This window comes from Eretmochelys imbricata, chromosome 6 (assembly GCF_965152235.1).
Source record: "Eretmochelys imbricata isolate rEreImb1 chromosome 6, rEreImb1.hap1, whole genome shotgun sequence".
Lineage (NCBI taxonomy): Eukaryota > Metazoa > Chordata > Testudines > Cheloniidae > Eretmochelys > Eretmochelys imbricata.
In genome coordinates, this window is record NC_135577.1 from 47,621,961 (window position 1) to 47,645,125 (window position 23,165).

A 23,165-nucleotide genomic window follows, 5' to 3' on the forward strand; every position below is an offset into this window, starting at 1 on the left:
CAAGACCCTCTTCACTGCAGTTGGGCGGGGGACGGAGGGAATGCAACGTTCAGTGCAGTTTTAGATGTTGTCCTTTACAAGCAAGACGAAAACTCTTTAGAAGTCAAGATATGAAGTTGGCGATAGAATTGATTTTCCAGTGAAGGAATCCATCGATGCATTTAATAATCACTCTTAAGTGGGTGCTATGGGAGGCTGCTCGATGCATTTGAGCACAAAAAGTGTAATTGCTTTGAAACTAAGTAATCATAACATCTACTTTTGACAAATCTCGATGTGCCTTAAACAACACTCTCTCTGTCCTTCCATTTGAATGTATATGCCCTCTATTTCCTCCCAACCTCCCCCCCCCCAATACACACACTACGTTATAGCCAAGTGTAGTCAATCCGAAGTGTACGCCTGTTGTTAATAGGGAGCAAATATAACTTTACATTACAATTTTTTTTAAAAAAAAAGCTACTGCTACATCCCTTCTGTTATAGACTAACCCGGATTTCAATAGAAAAACTAATAATTAACGCACATTATTTCCAAACTACCTACTGCCTTGTGCCATAATTAGTCTTCGTTCCAAGTCAGGTGATTTAAGAGCGCTCCTCCCCTGCAGCCAGCTTTGCCCAGGAGTCTCCAGCAGCAACCCAGCCCTATACAAGTAGGTGCAGGGACTGCCCATCACAATCATAACTCAGCACGGGGCTTTGAATTACACCTTCTCACTGCAGCCATAGACAGAAATTCATCTGCAGGACTAAAGTATAAAAAGCACCACAAGGTGAGGGAGGTCGGAGCTAGCAACTAAGAACAGAAAATGTCATTTTTCTTGGAAATGTTTATCACGTTCCAAAACTTTCAAATGAAACAGTCTCAGACTTTAAAGGAGAGGCTTAGTCTTCCTTCTGCTGTTTAACACATACTGAAACTCAAAATACACAGTTAATTTTTAAATATCTGTATTTCACATCCCCCCCCCCCCAGTTATAGTGATTCGAAAATAGAGGAAAGTCTGGGTAGAATCTAGTTTTATTTTATTTTAACAGTACATCAGCAGCTTTCTATGATATTTTCAGTATTTCTTTACCAGCCTGTTCCAAGGCAGGGAACTGATAATGGTCGTTATTTCAGTTACCTTTCCCCTCAGATTATAGTAATACCTTTACATTCAAAGACTAAATTAAAAGCGACAAGCCCGCAATCCAAGGAGTATTTTTGGTTAGAGAGAATTGAGTGCCTTTTCCAGATACCTACGGATTTCCACAAACAGGGTTGATTTGTTTTGTTTTTTAAAAGGACAGGAATTGAATGGTGAATTCCAATTTCTGAAATATTCTTAATCTTTTCTATTTCATCAGCTGTGAAGAGCTAACTAAACGTTTGACTTCTCGGAAGGGAAACTGTACCTTTGTTTCCCAGTTACACGAAAACAAGACGTAGGAAGTAAACTAGTTCGGGTTAGAAAGTTGTGAGGGAAAACAAGAGCATTCTGGAGACGTTATAGAAGAAAGAGTTTCCGCAGCCAGCAGGGCTCTAACAGAATTAAGTAACTAATAGTGTACCTGTGTGTCAGCTACAAAACGAAAAATAAGGGGGGAGGCACCCCAAAAGAAATACAGCTTTGAGCTCTTCATACAACTTTTCCTTTTTCTCAATAGATCAATTCCCGACTTTCCTAGAGTTGCCAAGCAAACCCAATCAGAGCTCTTCAAAATAAAACGCGCTCAGCATCCTAATTAATGGGAATTTTCTTTCCCTGCACAGAGATCCAAAAGGCTGACCCGACGTTGTCTTTAGTTTACGCCGAAAGGCGCCCCCTAATCCCAGTGCTGCGGCTTTCAGTAAAGCCAATGAATGCAAAACGCTACCTATAATAAAGACCAGCTGGTGGACCCTGGGCATAAGTCTGTGCTGCTTAGCTGCGTTTGTGTCATGTGCCTCTTTCTTCTTCCATGCCAAGTTCCTCGACCCCCCAGCCCAACAGGAACATGAATTTCCTCCTCGTTTCTGGGACAGGAAGAGTTACGGTTGGGTAGAAAGTCTCGAGTGCAGCATTTTACAAATGTGGCTGAGCTGGCCGAGTGCGTGGCTACAGGGCCACCTTCACAAGAGTGAGCACCAAGCACCCGCATTTACGCATCGTTCTCGTTTGGGTTAAAAATAGCTAGAACTCGTGAGTACTAAAGCTCCCCTCACCCACGCCCTTGCGTAACTTCCCTCCTCATCAGATCCCCCCTTTAACACTTTCCTCGGCCTGTTTCGGGGGTGTGGAGCAGGAAGAGTAACTGCATGGCCCGTTTCTTTGGGGTACCCCGCCAAGTCTCCTCTGTACAGGCTGGGGAGAGCAGTTATAAGACCAGATCTGACATGCAGCGATTCCTCACTGTACAGAGTCCCCCCGAGAAGGACTGCAGCCTGACACGGTGGCTGAGCGGGGAGATTCAGGAGCTGGCGCACCAGTGACTCAGAATAATGCGGGTCAAGCTGGGCAGTTTAAAGTTTTAAGCGCAGAGTGTGTTTCCTCCCTCTCTTAAGCATTGCACCGAGGCTGTCAAACAGGCGCCCAAGGAGTAAGGTAGCCCCGCCCCTGCGGCATCCTGCTGCAGACCGGGTGCCCAGAGACAGGAGAGCAGGGCTGGGAAACCCTGCATGTCCCAACCCATTTCTGCCCTACGTGCTGAGTTACGAACTCCCTGGCCATATAAGGGGTGAATGGATCCGTTTCCCTGTGGTCCTCTGGGGTGCTTAAAACTCCCTCTGCCCTCTGGGGGCGTGTGTGTAAGCGTCTGGGGCACAGGTCGCCGTGTGCACTTGCCCCTCACTCGCTGTAGCAGTCAGTACCCGCAGTCTTTTTTAAAAAGAAAACACGTCCTCCTGGAGCTACTCCCCGCTCCGACCGCCTGTTTGGAGTGATAATCGCTTCCCTACACTGAAGCAGAACTGCCTGTAAATCTGCATCCATCACTGCAGCAGACATTCAGATTGAATTAACAAGTCACTACAGTCTTAATTACTTTGTCAAAGATGAAAAATAGTAATTGATCTTGTCCTTGATCGCTTCGCTTCCCTCTGCTCCCCTCCCAGATAAGCAAATAAATACAGAAAAACAGGGATCCTTTGGAAATGTAAGCTTACACTTTCAGATAATGAAACTGCATGAGAAGGTTTTTTTCTCTCTCACTCACACACACACACACCTCTGCAGAGAAGCTTGAGATACTTTGGGTAGGAGGAGGGAGAAAAGCAAAAAGGAGAGATTTTGAATGTGCAAATTACAATTATATATATATATTAATTAAAAACACTACTGGATTCCCCCCCACACACACATACTTGAGAACAGATATAAATGGGGGGTTGTATGGATATTGGCATGCCCCATCTGCACAAGAAGAAAGCTGATATTTCATTTTAAAATTCATGTACCTACATCTAAATCTATCCACCACTACTCAAACACATTTAAAGAGACACAGATATTTATAATAAAGTGAGTTCCGGTTCCCAAGCCAAACATCCCAGTATCACGTCCCCTAACTTCCTGATTCTGGCTGAACTTTTGCATTATTGATCTTATCTTAAAGGTTGTGGTGTTGTTTGGCAGGTGGATAGGTGCCTGAAAAGCCTGAGCAAAATTGATTGGGCTTGCTGTGTGGTATGTGAGCAGGAAAACACACCACACCCAGATATACAATTCCCTACCACCATCCCATTTACCCACTTTTCATACGACTGGCAGCTGCCATTTTTGCAACCCCCATAAAACACAAAATTGACTACTGCTAGAAACTTAAAACTTGGCTTTGTTTTATAGTTCTCATTGAAAAAGAAAAGCAGTTGAAGTCTGAAAAAAATCAGATGGGTTTCTGTTTTTTTTCTCCTCTACTCTCTTTTGGCACCTCTGCAGAACAGAGCTATTCAGCAAGTTCAGAGAAAGCAGCCTGCGTTAAAGAATCAACATCCATTTACGTTGTTTTCTCTTTTTTGTACTTTTCAACTAAAGGCCAAACATTGTCTTCAATGCAATGTTTGAGATGAGAAATCATTTCGAACAGCACAGTAAATTCCAACAGTGAAGGATTTTTAAGTTAGAATCACGTGGGTAGTCTACCATTTCCTTAGTTAAAATTAGAGCTAATATAATTTGTTATTAAAATTTATGTAACTATATATAAAAGATGTACAACCTGACTCAGTTAACACTACACTTTAGAATTTATTATCTTATCTTCATATTTCATTTAAGGGGAGTTTTGTAGGGATGACTTACAGGAGTATTTTTTTTTTAATTTAATTTTTAGATTTATAAGAATGGTCACTTCCACATGATGCAGGGCACAAGATTACATGTGCTTTTTCCATTTGTTTCATTAAAGTAAACATGTATACACATCCACAGCCATAGATATATATGGGTAGGTGGTAGTATAGGTCTTATCGGTGGCTATATTACCCACATTACTTGAGTGAGCTTTGTGGGTCAACTCAAATGAGTATCAGCAGCAAACCTGGGAAATTCCTCTCCCCAGTTTTAAAAAGCTCCTATTTCTAGCTCTGCAAGGTTGCAAGATGTCAGACCTTAAACATGTTGTTGGTCTAAAAACAAATTCTGCCCATCCTGGGCCTTGGGCCAAAAACATTTTGTAGAGAAATTCCACATTTGGAGAAAATGCAAGTGCACATACAGGCTAATTTTTATATAAAAGAGAATGAATACAGGCGAGAACTTGTATTTAAACCCAAAAATAGAAGGCATGCAGCAATGTGTTAATTATCTTCCATCTCCCATTGACAAGTCTAATAGCAAGACTATAGATTTTATACATTTCTGGGTTCAGCAAGATTTAAAAACCTTCTTTATGGGTTAGATCCAGCAAGGTGCTCAGCACATCCTGTCCATCATAGTCCAGTCCCACTGCTCCTCTCCTCTCAAGATCCAGACCTACATGAATCCCAAGTTGTGAACAGTGTGATTGTCCACAAAAAGTCTGGGCCCTTTTAAAGTGGAAGCCTCACCTTAACAGGCTCTGTGATATTTTACTTCTCTCAGTCCAGATAATTACACTCTGATAATGAAGAGTCTAGTAAATCGTTAAAGCATTAATTACTTACACTTTTTCTTCTGTGAAATGCCTCAGGCTTATGTTTTTTACTAACCGGACTGGACACTTTTTGGTTTACCTGTCTTTGTCTGCTTTAACCTGAATAACTCAGTGGCAGGTACTTGCACATTCAGAGAATTGGCAAACTCAGGAGTTCTCATGGTCAAAAGACCCAGTCCCAAGGAAATGTAACTCCTTCAGTGAAAGCCACAAGAAATAATGAAATTTGGGAAATGGGGGATCAGCTGGAAGCATCTGGAAGAGATTTCTGTACCATTGGTCAGGCACTCATGCTCTTCACAGCTATTTAACGCATAGTTACATATTTCTTCATTTGACCAGACATTTCCCCTGGCCACAGAGGAATTTCCATAACATCAAATTGGATTGGAGTCTCTGGCTTACTACGGGAAAATGTTACAAAGTAAGAAATCAGACAGACAGGACATATTTAGTGAGAGAGATACCATTTAATTATAAATAGAGCATATCCAGTGCTTCAAGTCCCTTCCATTCATACATCCATTGTTATTAGGAGCCCAGTCCACATCCACTGAAGTCCATTAAAGTTTTTCCATTAATTTCAGTGGGCACCAGATCCAGCCTTAGCACTATCCCAATCACCATAATAAAACCTTTCCCTCCATTCCACAACCATAAAGAGTCTAGTGGTCAGGAGTTCAGAGAGAAGGCAATAGAAGTGTCTGCATCTGAAGCTACAAGGAAGTGAGTTTTCCAGGTCAGATGGGCTGTGGGGATACCATGTGTACATTCTGGAAAAGCTGCATCATCACTCAGGCAGGTTTCAGTGAGTAATCAGCTTATTTTAATAACCTTTATGGGGTGTCAGTCATTTTTGATAGTGTAGACTTTCATCTGTAGCAATGTAAAATGGTGGCATATGTATCCATCAGGGCAGTATGGGGCTTATCCAGCTTCCGCTGAAGATAATGGCATTCGTTCCCTATTTTTAAATTTCAACAAGACCAGAATCAGGCCATTTAAACATTACTTATATATTTCTTAATGCACCTCCCGGAAGGTGTTTTGGGTATTTAAAATTCAGCTGTACACAACAAAAGCTCCTTTTTCTTCCTTATGTCATCTCCTCTGACCAAAGTATAAGTTTATTTTAAATCAAAGAGGGTTTCACTCTCAACTTTTAGCCTTCACCCATGTGTCATTTCCAAGGTATATTAGTGTATTAGGACAGCACTATACCATATAGTGATGGTGACTAACTGTCTAATACTAGCTTATGAATACAAAAGGAGAATATAGCCAAACTGTAGAAGCATTCCACCTTCACCTCCTTTACTGGGGGCAATGGGCATATGGTGGTAGAGTCCAGCTATGCCAGCTGCAGATTATCGCATGGTGGGGGGATCCTAGATGCTTTAGGGATCCATTGCACTGTCACAATATTTCAAAGGGGCTGGATCACAGCAGAGACTCTGACCCATAACTTCCACACATGCAGAGCTGTAGCATCAAATGGGCAAAATATAGCAGCAAAAGTTCACATTGATCAATCTATGCAAAAGCTGAAAAACTGAAGCCAGACTACTTGTATCAAGAACATTCTCAGACTGGGTTTCTTTGTGCATGTGCCAGTGACTTCTTGATCTGGTTAAGGCTTGAATGGCAGTAATACTAAGAGGGGAAGAGTGTGGATGGACATCATCAAAGATCATAATTCAGCAGACTCTCCCAAATATGTTTGAATATGCTCTTTAACGCTGCACTAATAAAACATCAATAATATCGCAGAGATTTTACAGAGCACCTTTAATCCCAGATTTCCTGTGTGACCTTGGGCAAGTCATTTAAACTCTGTGTTTTAGTTCTCCATCTGTAAAATGGGACTAATTTTAATCTCTGTGTTTATAATTGTAAATTTAGGGGAATAAGCTACACAGGTGTAAGGCATCCTCATACTGCCATCCATATTAAGGCCTGGACCAATTTAATTTCCTCTATTAAAAAAATAAAAATCACATGGCTATCTGAAATAGTTAAATCAGTACCAAAACTGTATGTGGACCAGGCCTTACCATGCATTTTCACAGTCCCTAGTACAATGGAACCCTAATCTTTGTTGTGACCTTGAGGCACTGCGCTACTAGCCCAAGGTACCGAGAGAGATTTACTGTCCATGGAGAAGGTAATAAATTCTATGGACTTGTCTACACTGGAAAGTTATACAGGTATAAGCCAAGGTGTGAATTTAAACTGGTATAGGTTATCAGCATAACCGCAATGGCTTGACTAATTTCATAACATAACTCAACAGGGCTAAAACAGAGCTCTTAATTTCTCTTCCCCTCAAAGCACTCCCAACTAAAAGTCTCATCCAGACTCTCATCTCATGTTTCAATTATTGCAACATCCTTTTCTCCGATCTCAACAAATGCAATCTTGTCCCACGGATTTCTGTTTAGAATGGTGCTGAAAAGACCATTTTCGTAGCCCCTTGCTTTGACCACATCACCCTTCTCTTTGAATCCCTTCGCTGGCTTGCACTTTTCTAGTATATCAAACTTATCTTCAATTTCAGGACCCTTCACAGCCTATCATCTCTCATTCAGTATTGAAAACTTGACCCTGGCCTCCAATTGGCCCACAATGTTAGCCTCTGTTACCCACTTGTTAAATTTTCAAACAAGCACCTTCATGCTTTCCTTAACACTCCCCTCGTGCCTGGGAGGAGCTTCCCTTAAACATTCCCAAAGCCACTTTGTTGTTCTCCGTCAAATCCCTCTTCACTGCCACGATGGCTACAAAAAAATGTGACCATGGGTGCTGGTGTATTGAGCCCACTGCCTTTTACTGACAAATGTTGTCTGTTTCATTGCACTCCCCACATCTGTTTGTATCCATCTCTTGTCTTATGCTTAGATTGTAAGTTCTCCGGGGCAGGAACCATCTGTTTATTCTCTATTTGCACAGTGTAGAGCACAGATAGGTCCTGGTCCTTGGCTTGGGCTTCTGGGTGCTACTGCAGTACAAATAAGACATGATAAACTCACCTATCCTACACTGTAAATACTAGACCAGGCCATTTCCAAAACCTTTTTGAAAGATTTAAACATTTAAGGAGTTTTCCTTCCTAAGTTTTTCCCTGTTTGGCAAGCCGTTTATTTCTTGTGTTTTGCCCACTGCACAAACTGACATGGCTTTGTTTTACTTGCTTTTCCCTTTGCATGGGCATCCCACATTGGACACCAGAGACTCCCACTGTATCTAAATTTAATTGGGAGGATTTATTGAGAGGTATTTCTGAGAAAGATCCCAACAAAGAGGTACTCAGTATTTGGTTCAGTCTTCAAAATAAACCCAAACACTCAAAAACTGTCACTTTATAGTTCACCCAGTCTTGCTTTGAAGTAACATCAGGCAAGGTTTACACTGACAAGTATAATTCCACAATATTTCAGTTGAAAGTCAGTATTCTGAAGACCAAACCTAAGAAGTTTTGGACACTGGGGCCAAGTAATTAGTGATGTTGGGTTCCTACCTTGAGACACTTGAAGGGGGTCTGCCTTGCAGAAGATGGGTGCTCAGCACTTTCTGAAAATCAAGGCCCTTCAAGGTATCTCAAATAAGGCATCTAAAAATTGTGATACCCACAATTCCTAGTCACTTTTCAAAAATTTGGCTTAGATATCAGGATTCCTAGGTTCTGTCTCTGGTTTTGATTCTGACTCAGTGTGTTAAAATGCAGTCAAATCACTCATGATGACCATGCTTCCAAAAGAAGTGTCTTAATTTGGGGTGCCCAGGTTGAGACAAAAAACAATCAGTGGGAGCTTGTTCAGCACCTTTGGGAAGTCAGGTTTTTGTGCCTCAATTTGGGCACCAAAGAGTCAAGACTCCTAAAATTAGAGGACATTTCTCTGAAAATTTTGCTCTTGATTTCCACCTTCTGTAAAATATGACTGCCAACCACAGAGTCAATGGGAAGAATAGTCTTTGCACAGTGCTGCGATATTCTTACACACAAAGGCCTGTATAAATAGTACTTAAAAGATAGTTTTTGTTCAGAATCTAGTTTCTTTTAGCCGTTTACCTACTATTTTGTTATTTCTTTAACTATTGTACTCAATTACTATGCAAGATGCTCTTGTGAACACTTGGCATGTTGACTTTTTGTCTTTTAAAAATACATATTAATAATTTAATGTGTTTTAAAGCTCCACCTAAGTCTCTTCAATTATTGAGCATCTGAGCATGAACCACAGGTGGGTACAGTCTGAGTGAGAGAATGTGTCATGCTTTTCCTCGAGCTCATAAATGTGCAGCTTGCTCACAGACCTATCAGGGTCGCTTTTAGTAATGTATCACTACACTTCATGTTTTGGTTCCAATTTCATCACATACTATGTATTATTTCATTGTTTCATATATTATACAGGGTCCTTAATGCTTCAAAGACCCATGGCCCACTGGGTGCAAAAGCTCACAGCTAATTATGCATGATCACAGATCAAGCTTCCACACGTGGCTGTTCAAGGAAGTCTGATATTTTTCCTCCCCTCTTTACGCCATCTCCACCCCCAAACTATTCCACATGTACCTACCATAAAGATTAAGGGTGTGTGTCAGCAACTGGTCCAGTTCAGTCCAAATTACTTTTAACTAGCCACTGATCGACTTCATGAACAATGTTAGTAAGGAAAAAGAGGCCTGTAACAGTGCTCTTCTCAAGCCTGTCTGCACTCTCTGCTCTTCCTCTAGCTACAGAACATGAAAGACTATCTGATAGCACCAGTGCTAAATCATTCAGAGGATTACGAGTCACCTTGATTTACTTTGAAGCTGGTGTCTTTTCTGCAGCAAGTTATTCTCCATGTCAGCCTGGCAAAATTTAGCAGCATACACCACTTTTGGGGGCGGGGGAAGGGAGGGGAGAAGCCATACATTTTTTTCAGCTATAGCTGCAAAACATATAAAAACATTGGTTTCTCCTGTTTGTTTGTTTGTAATTTCCCTCTTCTTTGTCAGCATTGCTTTTTTTCCACCAAGATAATAGTCACTTCTCTATCATTCACTCTTGGGTCTGAAAAGTAGCTCAAACACACAGACAGTTTCCGAAAGGACTGGATGGCTCAGGAGATGATAAACAATAGTGAAAGACTAAAGAACCTTTCACTTCTAAATCACTAGTTCAAATAATGCCCAGGATTGGCAGAGACAAAAGGTACATGCTATTTGATGGCTGTTTAGTAGAGCTTGTTGGAAAATGACCAAGAGTTTTGTGAAAGAAGAAGAATTACTTTTGTTACATGGGTTTTGAAAAAGAAAGATTTTTCATCTCTTTGAAATTTTGTCAAACATTTTTATTGAAAATTTTGGTGTTGAAATCTTGAGATTTTGGTTCCTCCTCTGTCTTCCCCCTATTTAGCTTTTTCCATTTTGCTACTGAATGGGAGGTGGAGAATGAAAACTAAACCAAAAAAGAATAAAACTTGTTTTTCTAGAGTTGTGGGGGGGAAATGAAAAAATGCAATGTTTTAAAAGTTTCCATAATAAAAGGCCATCTCTTAATGAAAAATATTTTCATTTAAAATAGTCTAACAACTCTACTGCCCCATGACTCATATGAAATGATTTGCTGATCTAAATCCAATTCCCTATTGAAAAATATATATTTAAAAATCTCCAGTCAAAAATGATTTCCTTGTCTCTCTCAGTTGAGAGGTCAGGGATTGAATGGCAAGGGGAGACTGAAGAACTCAGGCCTCAAAAATTGTTCCATTAGGTCAGGAATATGGCACATTAGCAGCAAGCCAAAAGATTGCATTATACCCGTTCTTTGGATAAATTGAGAACTTCCACCCGCAAGGCTATTAGTCACCCTTTACAAAGCACTAAGTTTACAACAGCTTCCAAGAACATAGAATCCGAAGAACAGTATTAGCAGGGCCATTTTATTGCCTACACATTATGGCAATGTTATCTGTTATTTTGACTATGATCTTACAACTAATCTTCCAGCCCAGACCAATGCCTCTTCTCCCTCTTGCTTCTGCGTGTGATGCAGAGGAGTAAGCTCTAGAACTCTGCAATGGAAAACACAACAGAATTTAGTATCATGGCAAAGTTTATAGGTAAGGTATCTCAAAACACTTCACAACAAGATCAAAGAACAGAAACAGCAGTAGACTGAGTAGTGCTTCAATGAAGATAAACAGAGGGTCAGATTAGTGTAACACCTTTGTTACAGTCCATTGCAGGTGAGTGCACAATGTAAGAAACTACAATGCCAGTATTAAAACCAACACACTCACATGTACATCTGCATATATACAATTAAATATATAATATTAAAACACTGTGGATAGGATTTTCAAGAGCATACAAGGGTTTTCAAGAGCATTAGGTGGCTAACCTCCTTGGAAACTTAGAAAATCCCACTTTACTTTATATACATATGCCAAATTTCAAGTCCCTGCTCCAAAACATGGAGGCAATAGAGCTTCTCAATGAAATAGTTGTAAGAATTTAATAAGGGCAAAATAAAATTTTCTTCTCCTCATTCTCAAAAATAGCAAAATCCTTTTTTGCTGAAATTTACACACCTACAAAATCAGCCTTAGTTAGACACCCAATATGGTGAGGGAAATATGTATTTACTGATGGGAAGACTACCAAGAACTGATGCAGGATGTTTGTAGCAGAGCCAGGCACAGAACCCATCTCCTATGACTCCCAGTCTTGAGCATTTGAACCGCAAGACCACCTGGGATATCTGAAAAAAAGCACACTGCATACATTGCAGGTTTATGCAGATATACAACTTTGACACATTTATTTCATATAGTGGAACGATGGAAAAATCTAGAGAGTCAGAAAATGAAAATGTCCAAAAAGGGAAAGGAATTCCTGAGTGCAGACATATTCCTCAGAATTTTCCATCGAGGGCATCTGGAGCCCAACAACTCATGTTTGAAAAATAACACTGGGCAAAGCAAGTGACAAGGTCCAAAGATCTATCCGTGAATCAGTGCACCTCCTTGTAATGCTAATTTGATGTCCTGCTCACTCCAAGTAGATCATCATGCTTCTCCTTTATCAGACCAGAGTCAGAGAGTGTCAAGGTTCCTTCCCCCACTCTGAACTCTAGGATACAGATGTGGGGACCTGCATGAAAGACCTCCTAAGCTTATCTTTACCAGCTTAGGTCAAAACTTCCCCAAGGTACAAAATATTCCACCCTTTGTCCTTGGATTGGCCGCTACCACCACCAAACAAATACTGGTTACTGGGGAAGAGCTGTTTGGACACGTCTTTCCCCCCAAAATACTTCCCAAAACCTTGCACCCCACTTCCTGGACAAGGTTTGGTAAAAAGCCTCACCAATTTGCCTAGGTGACTACAGACCCAGACCCTTGGATCTTAAGAACAATCCTCCCAACACTTGCACCCCCCCTTTCCTGGGAAATGTTGGATAAAAAGCCTCACCAATTTGCATAGGTGACCACAGACCCAAACCCTTGGATCTGAGAACAATGAAAAAGCATTCAGTTTTCTTACAAGAAGACTTTTAATAGAAATAGAAGTAAATAGAAATAAAGAAATCCCCCCTGTAAAATCAGGATGGTAGATACCTTACAGAGTAATTAGATTGAAAACAGAGAATCCCTCTAGGCAAAACCTTAAGTTACAAAAAAGATACACAGACAGAAATAGTTATTCTATTCAGCACAGTTCTTTTCTCAGCCATTTAAAGAAATCATAATCTAACACATACCTAGCTAGATTACTTACTAAAAGTTCTAAGACTCCATTCCTGGTCTATCCCCAGCAGAAACCAGCATATAGACGGACAGAGACCCTTTGTTTCTCTCCCTCCTCCCAGCTTTTGAAAGTATCTTGTCTCCTCATTGGTCATTTTGGTCAGGTGCCAGCGAGGTTACCTTTAGCTTCTTAACCCTTTACAGGTGAGAGGAGCTTTCCCCTGGCCAGGAGGGATTTCAAAGGGGTTTACCCTTCCCTTTATATTTATGACAGAGAGACAATGAGCAAGATGACTTAACAAATAGCTTCCACCCAGATGGTCTCAGAAAAGAGGAAGAGAGTGGACATGTGAATGTCCAATATTCTTGTTTTGCATAAATATAGTTGTAGACAGAGCCTGAGAGATTTCTATCTACAGCCAAATTGTTATTAGCATCTATAGCAAGCTTTCGTATCAGTTTGAAATTTCACACAACTGCAGCGAGCCAAGACAATGTAAACAGCAGCCCAGAGGACCAAGGCACGCCACAGAAAGATAAAGTGGCATCTGCAAATTCTGCAGCTGGCCTTTGAAGAGACCCATGTGTAACATCTTGGCAAAAATCCCTCAGGTACTACCTCATGCTCCCGCTTCTGTTTCCATGCTGCTGTTCATGGGAACACAGCTTCTCAATGTGAGATACGCAGGGGCTGGAGGAGGAGGGGAAGAAATTAGACTTGCAAAGATTTGTGCAAAATCTGGAAGAAACTAACAGGAATCAGATATATTTTTCTGACTCACAGTGTAGCTATAGGTTTACATAAAGCAGTGTAGTAATCATTATACTCTATACAGTGAATTCTCTTTACTGCATACACCACCTTTTACCACCACCTAATTGTAGCAACCCATTGATGTACTTCGATCATAGCCCTGTAGCCAAGTGAAATGCACTGCTGACTCCTTTATTTTTCTTGGTGGAGAAGGGGGTGAGGAAGAAGTGAGAGGAAGAGATGTTTTAAATACGAGACATTTTATACACAAGAATATGTATATGCTTTTGATTATAGGTACGTAAATACATCAACCACATTCACGTGCACATAGCTTTCTCACAAGCTCTACTCTGTGCAATGCACAAGTCCTGTTTCTGCTCCAGTGCTCAGCCAGTCTTCTTATTGCCCCCACTGTACAACCTGCCAAGTTAAGTTGATGAGAGTGCCCCCCTTTTATCCCCCATTCCACCCCTCCCCCTTCATTTCACAATCCCCATCTAACCAAATATACCTTATGGGCCTTTGAGAGGACTGAGAAAGATCAACATGATCACAACAGCAAACTATCCAGATGTGAAGGAAAGATAGGAAGAATAGTAAGAGGCCAATATGGCTGCATCAGAAGCTCTTCAATGGCCTGAAAATCAAAAAGGAATTTTACAAAAGGTGGAAACACAGACAAATTGCTGAGGATGAGTACAAAGGAATAGTGCAAGCATGTAGGGACAAAATTAGAAGGGTTAAGACACAAAATGAGTTACATATAGCAAAGGACATAAAAGATACTAAGAAAAGGTTCTATAAGTACATTCGGAGTAAGAGAAAGACTAACAAAAGTGTAGGTTCCTATACTTGGCGAGAAGGAGAGTTAACAACAGAGGATACCAAGAAGGCTGAAGTGTTTAATGACTATTTTGCTTCAGTCTTCACTAAAAAGGTGAATGGTTACCAAATGCTTAGCACAATTACTATTAATAAGGGGGAAAGACCACAAGCCAGAATGTAGGGGGAAACGTTTAAAGAATATTTAAATATGTTAGATGTATTCAGGTAGGCAGGACCTGATTAAAATGTAACCTGGGGTACTTAAGGAACTAGCTGAAGCAATCTCAGAACCATAATAATTATTTTTGAGAATACATGAAGGAAGGTTGAGGTCCCAGAGAACTGGAGAGGGGCAAACATAGGAACATAAGGGTGGCCATACTGGGTCAGACCAAACGTCCATCTAGCCCACTATCCTGTCTACTGGCAGTGGCCAATGCCAGGTGTCCCAGAGATAATGAACAGAACAGGTAATCATCAAGAGATCCATACCCTGTCACCCATTCCCAGTTTCTGGCAAACAGAGGCTAGGGACACCATCCCTGCCCATAACATAGTACCTTTCTTTAAAAAGGGGAACAACGACAACCTGGGGAATTACAGATCAGACAGCCTAACTTCAGTACCTGGAAAGATACTGGAACAAATTATTAAATAATCAATTTGCAAGCACCTAGAGGATAGTCGGGTGAGAAATAATAGCCAACATCGACTTTTCAAGACCACACCAGCCAGACTTACCGGATCTTCTTTGAGAGGATTGCTGGCCTAGTGGATGCGGGGTGGAGGCGGGGGAAGAGAAGCCGTAGACATGATTTATCTTTATTTTAATAATGCTCCTGACATTCTCATAAGTAAACCAGGAAAATGTGATCTAGAAGAAATTACTACAAAGTAGGTGCACAACTGATTGAAAGACAGTAGTCAAAAGTAGTTATCAATGGTTGGCTGTCAAACTAGAAGAACGTATCCAGTGGGGTCCCACACGTGTCTGTCCCAGGTCCATTACTACTCAACATCTTCATAAATGACTTGGATAATGGTATGGAGAATATGCTTATAAAATTTGTAAATGACACTGAATTGGAAGGGGATGCCAGCATTTTGGAGAACAGGATTAGAATTCAAAATGATTCAACAAACTGGAGAATGGGTCTGAAATCAACGAGATGAAAACCAGTAAATATAAGTGCAAAGTACTTCACTTAGGAAGAAAAAAAATCAAATGCACAACTACAAAATGGAGAATAACTGGCTAGTCAGCAGTTCTGCAGAAAAGGATCTGGGGTTATAGTGGCTCACACATTGAATATGAGCCAACACTGATGCAGATTAATATCATTTTGGAGTATTTCAACCGCAGTATTGTATGTAAGACATGGGAGGTAATCGTTCCACAGTACTTGGCACTGGTGAGGCCTCAGATGGAGTATTGTGTCCAATTTTGGGTCCACATCTTTCCTAAAGTGTGGCACAAACTAGAGATAGTCCAGAGGAAAGCAACAAAAATGATAAAAGGTTTAGAAAAATCTGATCTATCAGGAAAAGTTAAAAAAATTGAGCATGTTTAGTCTTCAGAAAAGAAGACTGAGGGATGACCTAATACAGTCTTCAAATACATTATAGGCTGTTATAAAGAGGATGGTGCTAGATTGTTCTCAATGTCCAGAGAAGGTAGGACAAGAAGTAATGGGCTTAACCTGCAGCAAGGGAGATTTAGGTTAAATATTAGAAGAAAAAAAAAAGAAGTTTGCCAACCATGAGGTTCATTAAGTCTGGAATAGGCTTTCAAGGGAGATTGTGGAATCCCCATGATTGGAGGTTTTTAAGAATAGGTTAGACAAACACCTGTCATAGATGGTCTAGGTTTACTTGGCTCTGCCTCACAGTGGGGGAATAGACTAGATGACTTCTCGAGGTCCCTTCCATCCCAAACGTTTCAGTGAAAGAGGGTAAAGTCCTACATTATATGATTGTGCTGGACTAGGAGGCTGTGACCATTACTTTATATGTACCTTGCCACAATCCTTCACACTTTTGTGTATCCAGACAGATTAGTGTGACGGGCTACATACGGATATCTACTCAAGCTTCAGCTACTGCACAATCTGGGTCAGGCATGCTTCACATAAGGAGATTATTACACCTGTGTTCCAGAGACTGCCCTGGTTTTCACTTCATTTCTGGGTATAATTCAAAGTTTGGGTCCTTTTACACTCATCACAGCAGTTGGGAGAACACGAGATCGTCAAGCTGACAGAGTTCCTAGATTTGTGGGTCTCAGGGCTGGTAATACTCAAAGGATAAGAAGGATGGTCTTGTTATTAAGGCACTAGACTGGGACTAAGGAGCTTTTATTCACCACCACAGACACCTTGGATGATCTTGAGCAAGTCACTATTTTCTTGGTTCTCTCTTGCACCCCATCTGCAAAATTTTAGAGAATGAGCCTCACCCCTACCCTTTTTTCTTGTCTATTTAGATTGTAAGATGTTCAGGGCACTGTCTCTTACTTTGTGTGTCTACATTACCTAGCGCAATGAGACTCTAATCTCAGCTGGGGACTCTAGTGTTGATATAATAAATAATAATTAACAACAACAACAAAGGCCCTTTAACTGAAATTCATTCCCACCACCTTTAGTCTGATGGAGTCCAGATTTGTTGGCCTGGAGGGCAAATTGGAAAGCCTATTCTTGCAGGATTTTTCTGAGGGATGTGCTGAGTGAGTTTATTTTTGAGGCTTGGTGAATTCTATTGTGGACGCTGGCAACTTAGATTTGTATTGTGTATTAAAATATTGATACTATGCCTAGAGTTTAACAGGTGTACTGGATATTCAGCTGAAAGGGATGGGCACTAGTTTGAGCAGAGTACTCAGACATGAAGTGCCATGTTAAAATACTGACACTGACTCCCACTGTGCCCTTGGACAAAATAACTTTAGCTCTTTGACCTAGTTTCCCCGATAATGCCCTCTCCTTCCCTCCTCTCCCTGCAGCGTTGTAAGGATTCACTATTAGAAATCGTTGCAACAGTTAGTAAAAATGCAATGCAGGTGAAAAGTACTGAGTGCAAAGTAACTAGGGTGAGCTAACTTGGAAAGAGCTATTTGTAGTCCATAGGACTAGCTTGCCTTTATTATATTCAACTGTAATGCAAGAAACCTACAGGCCAGTATCCTATAAGATATTACAGGAAGTATAAATTAGCATAAGTGTGGTTAAGTAGGCCATAATCCTTAGCAGAGATCGATGGTTACCTTCAGATTTTAGGAACTAAGAAGAACTTGCTCCATGGTTGGGGATAGATTGTTCCAGTAAATGCTACTTCAAGGAACATGGAAGTAATAACCAGAAATCTGCTTAAGCAAGGGATGGCAGATATGATCATGAGCTGAAATGGTAGTTACATGTATGAATATACTAACCGTGTATAGAAGGACACCTCAACATTAGTAGATTGAGGAAATACAATGAAAAGGGGAAAAATCTACTGAATATGCATTAGATATAGTAGCATTGGTGTAACGTATTATAAAAGTTGCATCCCAGCCTGTGGGCAGTTGGAGGGAGAGATGCAGCCCCGGGAGGTGCCAGAACGATGGCCACTGGTGATAATGAGGAAGGTGATGGTGATGAGAAAGACAACAGCTAACTTTTCAGGTTGTTCTGCAAGGGATGATGTGAGTAGATGGATGTTCAGATGTATATTCTGTAGTGTCCCTATTTACTTTACTGAGTTAGAGGGTTTGTGACTTTGCTTAATGTACTAATAAACTATATGTAAATATAGAAGAGTTCCTATAGCATGAGCGTTGCACCTGTGCACATTGGGATTCCCAACTAGAATAATTTTAATAATACTGGGCCTGATCTTGGGAGAAGAACCTGTCAACCCTCACAGTGATAACTGGGAATTCTTAAGTAACCAATATAATTAATACATAAATCAACAGATCAGGCTACATAATGGAGATGAAGCCAGAACTTCAAAATGGATCGGTTTAAATCCAAACCAAAGTTTTGTACCAAATAAATTTTCATAATACTGAAGCAGAGCAAATTTAAAAAAAAAAATGTATATATCCTCTTTTGATAGATTTCTCAACTTGAGTGATTTAAAAAAAGGTGGCAGCAATTGCTGTGAAACTGACTGACTGACTAGCCTATGGCCCACTGAAAAACAGGGCCCACAATAATGGCAATACCTTAACTGGACAGATTGACCAAAGGGCACTGTGTCCAGTTTGCTTACGGTGCTCTAACAAAATGTACAAAATCACTGATGGAGCTGTCCATAGAATTCAAGCACAGAAAAATCCCCAGAGCTGCAGTGGTAGAATTCAAGGAAACTCTGGCTCTGGCAGAGATCTGAAAACACAATATTTTATCACGACCCCATTATGCTCCCCTGTATGTTGGTTAAATTTCCTTTTCATCACTGCTGATGATCAAGGCACATTTTCTTGCGGAGTAAATCCAAAAGCACACAAAGGAACATGTCCAACGCTATTCTATTGATAGAACTGTAGCTGCCTGCTCCATGCTCACAATAGCATATGTACTGCTGACTGTCATGAACCCCGTTTACCCACTTCCTTCAGTGGCTCTATAATTACTGTACAACAGTAATGGTTTATGACACAGATGAACCAACCAGGCAAGAACACATTGATTAGAACATACAGCCCAGTTATCCAGAGAGATGTATGAACCAAAATGCTGCTCCATGCTGTAACCAGAATCCAGACTTTGTAGCTGGCCTCTGTCATTAAAATGGAGCAGGAAAAAAGCCCAGATCAAAACACCTTCAGACACTTTGGAGAAGTTCAGATTCAGATCTGATCTTTTCATCACTACTGTGCAATAATTAGCCATGAGCAGAGGGAGAATAGAAAAAGCACAAGATTATTTTCAGAATTAAAACACAATTCCTTCCTACAGAAATTTCAGGGAAAAAAACTACATACATACTATTTTGTTTTATATGCTGATAGCTCACTTTAATGTTTGAAGAAAAAGTGCATCTTACTCCTAAGGGGTTCATCAGATACTTCTGCCTATTCCTCCCACCTGAAGCTATAACTATCAGTTTATATCTTCATAATCCACAGCAGAGTGGTTGTAAGCAGTGGAAGTAGCCAAAAATCAAAAGATTCGTGGCCTGAATTCTCAAGTGACCATTGAGTTTTGGAGTCTCTCACTTGACCTTATAAACGGGCCTGATTTTCAGCACTCTGAAAATTATTCCCTGCTTTAAAAGCATGGGCACCCAAAAATTGAAGCATCCATAATCTCTAGTTACTCCGGGCAATTTAGTCCCATGGGTTGAAGGGATTGGTAGTTGGATAAACAAATGTCTCAGATATACCTAGCATTGTTCATTCTTTAAAAATAAATAAAAAAGCCCCTCTCTAGTGTTCCTCCCAGCTCTGCATTTAGTGGCGGGCACCCCAGGGGAAGGCATGCAGGGTTTTGAGGCTTCTCTTGCTGGGTTTTTTGTTTTTTGTGGAGGGCTAGAAGAGGGGTGGGATGCTGCAGGTGTCAGATTTCAAGAGGGCAAAGTCCATTAATCTCCAGTGGTGTATATGCTGTAATGGCAGTGTTGTCTGTGCTGTGAAAGTGACCGAAACAACATCAACCCCCCTTTTTAAAGTAATATTAAAATTATTATTTAATTTCTCTCTCTCTTTCTCTCTCCAGGGAGGCTGCATGACATTTACCTTTCCTTAGGCCAGGTTTGTTTTGCAGCCTTTTAACCCTCCTGAGAAATCTAGAGTTGTGAAAGTCCTAGAAAAACACAGGTTATAAGAGAAAATCTATTGGCTTTTTCTGACACCTTCTCTTCTCAACTTAAAGCTTTGTGTCAATTTACTCATTCAGGCAAGTGTAGGTCAGCTATAGCAAGTGAGTTATAGGGAAGGCCTGTTCCATGCCCACATCCCATCCAATTTTCCAGCTGAATGGATTTTGATTCCAAGATGTCCAGTGTTGTGACAGAGGTCAATGTTATTAGAAGATTCCATCCTTGCTCACTCCCCTTCTTTGCATAACTCATTAAATGGCTTAATCAAAATTCAATTCTAGTTACAGGTCAAGCTTGATTACCCTGTTTTGGGTAACTGAGGTTCAGGTAGTGTCCCCCAGTAGCCATTTATTTCTATCTAGAATACTTATATGATCCAGGCTCCCAAGTCCCAGGCTAGCACTCACACAACCAGACCATCCTTCCTCTGTCTAGTGGAAATTCCTTCTATCACTCATTGTCAATTGTTGGCAAAAAATTTACTGTCATGAGCCCCACTGTCAGCTTTATAAACAATGGTATATTAGCTAACCAAGTGTGTGTATATTTATGTTGAGACTAGAGTGTATTTGTCAAGTCTCGGAGAGGTACCCCATTTTATAACTCTAAAGAAATAATAAAATAGAACACTTGTTACTGTGTCATAAGTACTGCACATATGGTTAAATAAAGCACCTATCTACGTCAGGGCAATTTGAGCATAAAATCCTAAATGTAGATGTATGGCACAGTATAAAGAGGGGCATGCACCAGCATGGCTTACCTGGTAATAAGAAAAGGAGGACTTGTGGCACCTTAGAGACTAACCAATTTATTTGACCATAAGCTTTCGCAAGCTACAGCTCACTTCATCGGATGCATTGCCTGGTAATGTCACTTTGCAGCAAGTTTACATTAGGAGTTTGCAGCAATACAGATTTCCTTCATATAGAACAGCCCTAAGGGCTTGGTACCTTATTACCTTACCTTTTATCGTAATTTTCATACCCACTTTGCACAGGTGTAATACCTCCATATCAACATATTTCATTGTGTTAACACTTGACAGCCATTTTGTACAGGTGAACACCACCAACACAAGGTGCAAGGCAGTAGAGAAACAAGCCTATGAACCTAGGCAGGTATTTTAGGCACCAAACTCCCTTATGTTGTAGGAGCAGCAGCGATCTGTATGGTATGTATAACCTGTATGCTCAAAAGGTCTGTTACACCTCTCCCCCCACCCCCCATTTTGTCTCCTCGCCCTCTTTGAATACCTGTGAAATGGCTTTCCCCCTCCCCCTCCTTCCTGGAATGGGATGAATGGGCTGCTTGAGCAGCTGAAAGATCAGAAGAACTCCCAGGTAGACAAGGTGTTTGGGACTCTGATTAGGCAGCGATCACATGCCCAATACATGGACACTGCCCGAGGTGGAGTGTGACCAACCAGACGTAGCCAAGTCATCTCTAGTCGCAGGCCATGAGGAGCAGGCCTTTAAAATTGAAAGGGGCCATGCGCTCAGGAGTACACTCACAAGATTGTACCTCCCGTGAAGACCCTTTGCCTGGACAGCCTGGCCAGTGGTTCGCTGCGTTGCATTTCATTGTGCCTCAGGAAGACTTACTTTCATCGCACCATCCATCGCTGAGCTGTGGGACACTTACCTTGAAGGATCCTGACATCTCCAGTGTTGTGCCTGTCCTGGGAGTGTGAGTATGTGAGCGTGACCCCCTCCTTCCCTTCTTTTGAGCTTAGCTATCAGTATAATAAACGTGCTGCTTTCTGCCAAACTCTGGTAGGTCATTAGTCCTTCCTAAGCTTACTAGCTGGCCCAATTTGGGGTAACACCTTAGACTGCTTTGAAAATCATAAAAAGTCCCTAAACCATTTTAATAGCAACTCTGAGGAAAGTAATTTTTTTTGGTGGGGTGGGGGACAGAGAAGGATTATAGGTTTAATTGTGAGGAGGCAAAATATATTTTTAGTAGAGTACGTTTTCTACCACGCCATACACACTTTTCCACAGTAAGTTATAAAGCAGTACCCAAGTGGAAAATAGAATTAACTTGTTGAGTAAGTTTTATTCCCCTTTAATTTGCTATAGCTCTCATTATGAGGCTTTTGTTTTGCTTTGGTTAATCTTTGCAAGAGCAGCAATGAAGTGCTGTAAAGCTGTACTTGATTGTTGCACAGTAGTATTGTTTGGCTGGGTAAGACTGAAGCCCACTTTTTATTTGCCATGGCAGGCATCAGAGCTGTATGGAACACTGAAAGTGTTAACAAGAAACCAAAGCAACTAAGTAAAACTCTCACTTCACAGGAAGGGTTCATGGATTTATCTGCAACAAGAGCTAATTTCTGTTCCGAAACTTGAGGGACCAGCTGAGTAGATCAGAGTTTAGTAGTACCTGTGAAACTGCAGCCTTCTATTCACAGACTAGCAGATGGACAATATATGCAGACTTTCAAATATCCTATTAACATGCCTCGCCTCAGATCCAGGTGGACCACTGTAAGCAGTAAGATGACAGATCAGATTTCTTGTCTCTGCAGTGCCGATGCTGTCATTGTGTAAAGTTGACAGAATACCTACTGAGTTCACATTCGGCCAGTCATCAGGTGGTTACAATTTTAGGTCACTTAGACTTGTACTGAACCAGTTGGCGGTGAGGTGAAAGGATCCATCTCTCACAACCAGTCTCCTAAGCAATCCAAACCCTCTAACCTTTTATCATGTATCTTACATACTTTAGCTCCTTTATGCTGAGGCTTCCGCATGTTGCCCACTAGACATTTCTCACAACAAAGAAAACTCTACACATTTAACCTCTCAAGCCTCTCAGGGTAAATCTCTACTGTGCTCATGCCATTTGTTTTTGCTGCCTTCTATACTTTATCTCATTCATTATGTTTGGTGTAACTGAATGTCATTGTTTTAACCAGTGTCAGCATTTGGTGAT